Below are 2,832 nucleotides of genomic sequence, written 5' to 3'. Positions count from 1 at the left end.
AAAAAAACTCTTGGGCTTAAGTGATTCTCTTGCCTCAGCCTCCCAAGTAGCTGGGACTACAGGCACATGACACAACATCTGGCTATTTTTAGAGATGGGTTCTTGCTCTGACTCAGGCTGGTCTCGAACCTGTGAGCTCAGGCAATCCACCTGCCTCGGCTGCCCAGAGTAATCACGCTAGGACTACAGGCGAGAGCCACCATGCCCGGCCCACAATTGGGATTTTCAATAGAAATTTTGAAGAGACACAAACATTCAAAGCATGGCAGATATTATGTATCACACTTTGAGCAGTGATTGTCTAAGTCAGGCAGAAGGTGATTGTAGGGATTCTTGAATGGATGAAGGCAATGTATTTGATTAATCTTAACAGCATCTATTTTTAATTGCAAAACAGGAATACACGTATGTGCATAATGTCACCTTTATGTCCCAGTGCTGTGTTCATAGGTGTCTTATTTCTAGTTCCCTCCACACTACTAACAATAATCTGAGGTCCCAACTGCAAGACGCAGATGTTCTGGAATTAGATAATGGTGATGGTTGCATAAATTTGTGAATACACCAAACCCACTGAATCATCCTTTAAAGGGGTGGATTTTATGGTATGTGAATTATATCTCAATTTTTAAAAAGGTGTGGCACAGTGGCTCACACCTATAATTCCAAGCTTTGGGAATTACGGACCCAAGCTTTGGGTCACTTAAGGCCAGCCTGGGCAACATAGCAAGACCCTGTCTCTACAAAAAATTTTAAAAATTTTCCAGGGATGGTGGCATGTGCTTGTAGTCCTTGCTACTTGGGAGGCTGAGTGAAAGGGTTGCTTGAGCTGGGAGTTTGAGGGTATAGTGAGCTATGTTGATGCTGCTACATTCCAGTCTGTGTGACAGAGCAAGACTCATTTCTCAAAAAAAAAAAAAGAAAAAAAAAAAGGGCGGTGCCTGTGGTTCAGTGAGTAGGGTGCTGGCCCCATATACTGAGGGTTCAAACCTGGCCCTGGCCAAACTGCAAGGAAAAAAAAATAGCCAGGCATTGTGGCAAGCACCTGTAGTCCCAGCTACTCAGGAGGTTGAGACAGGAGAATCATCTAAGCCCAGGAGCTGGAGGTTGCTGTGAGCTGTGATACCACAGTACTCTACCGAGGGCCACATAGTGAGACTCTGTCTCTAAAAAAAAAAAAAAAATGATAATAACAATGAGAATGAATTTGATTAAATTAAAAATAAAAATTTGTGAGTTAAAATTCATTTTTTCATTCTTTAAAAATATTAATGGCTAGTGTTAAACTGTACAGTCAATGTATTTTTTCTAATTGAGATCTGGAACAACCAGAATTATAATTTCTTTAAGAAAAAGCCCAGGCCAGGCACTGTGGTACACGCCTGTAATTCTAGCACTCTGGGAGAACAAGAAGGGTGGATTGCTTGAGCTCATGAACTTGAGACCAGCCTGAGTAAAAGTGAGACCTCGTCTCTACTCAAAATAGAAAAACTGAGGCAAGAGGATCACTTGAGACCAAGAGTTAGAGGTTGCTGTGAGCTATGATGCCACAGCACTCTTCCCAGGGTGAGAGACTTTGTCTCAAAAAAGAAAAAAAAAGCTCAGTTTCTTGTGAAATTATGATCAATTAATATTCTTCCAATCAGAAAATTGGCCAGTATATAAATATTTTCACAGAAAAGTTAAACATTTCCAGATGCAAATAAAGGCAAAACATTTAAATTGTTCGTCAGGCTTTTTTTTTTTTTTTGAGACAGAGTCTCACTGTATTGCCCTAGGTAGCGTACACAACTCAAGCAACCTCAAATTCTTGAGCTTAAGTGATTCTCTTGCTTCAGCCTCCCAAGTAGCTGGGACTACAGGTGCCCACCACAACACCTGGCTATTTTTTTTTTTTTTGTACTTGTCATTGTTGTTTAGCTGGTTGGGGCCAGGCTTGAACCTGCCAGCCTCAGTGCATGTGGCTAGAACTGTAACCATTGAGCTATGGGTGCCAAGCCTGTTCATCAGGCTTTTATCAGGTCATGTGCAAATGAATCTTAATTTCCTTTGCGTTACTCTGGACCCATTGCTCTAAACTTTGCTGGAAATCATGGCACTTCTCCAGGTGAAGTGATATCCTGTCCTAAAAGGACTGTGATGCCAAAGCTCCCTTTAGTTTATTCCTTTGTTTTTTCAGTTAAAGCATTCAAACTAAATGCACATCATTAAACTTTGTGGGACTAGAAGACTAAAAAGTCTGTGTCCTCCAAATGTTGGCCAGCCAGCTTTGACAGTAAGTGCCATGCGGAGAGACATAGATGTTTCCTAACCGAAAGTCTCTCATGGGGAAGGAAATGAAACAAATACAGACCATATGATTTACAACTCACTTGGCAAAGGAGGTCAATATTGCAAAAGTGGTATCTGTAAAAAAAAACCTGGTGCTGTGAGTAGGTCCTTGTTCACGTCAAGCTCATGCCAGCAACTTAAGTCAGTTTATGTTTGATAGAAATACATTCCTAGAAGGCTACAACTGAGAATTTGGCTCTGTGATCCTTAGTGTGTGCTATGGAAGAGGTGTGTCATTTGTCTCCCTGGATAAGTGACAAGTGTATCTTTATTGTGGAGCCCCTAACAACAGATTAAAATCCTGACCACCTGCAGCTAGAGGGGAGACTCCATTCTTGTGGGGGGTGAGGAGGTGGTGTTTTGGGGGGGGGTTGGGTGAGTGGGGACCACTTTCTCCATATTCAACAACTAGGAAGTTGTAGGCACGTTGAGCTTTCTTCATGAAATTTGGGAACACTCATTACGTAGAGACTATAAAATAGAAACCCACTTATCCACGCC

Source organism: Otolemur garnettii, unplaced genomic scaffold (genome assembly GCF_000181295.1).
Source record: "Otolemur garnettii isolate 467f Iridium unplaced genomic scaffold, OtoGar3 scaffold00039, whole genome shotgun sequence".
NCBI lineage: Eukaryota > Metazoa > Chordata > Mammalia > Primates > Galagidae > Otolemur > Otolemur garnettii.
This window is presented reverse-complemented; position numbering follows the sequence as displayed.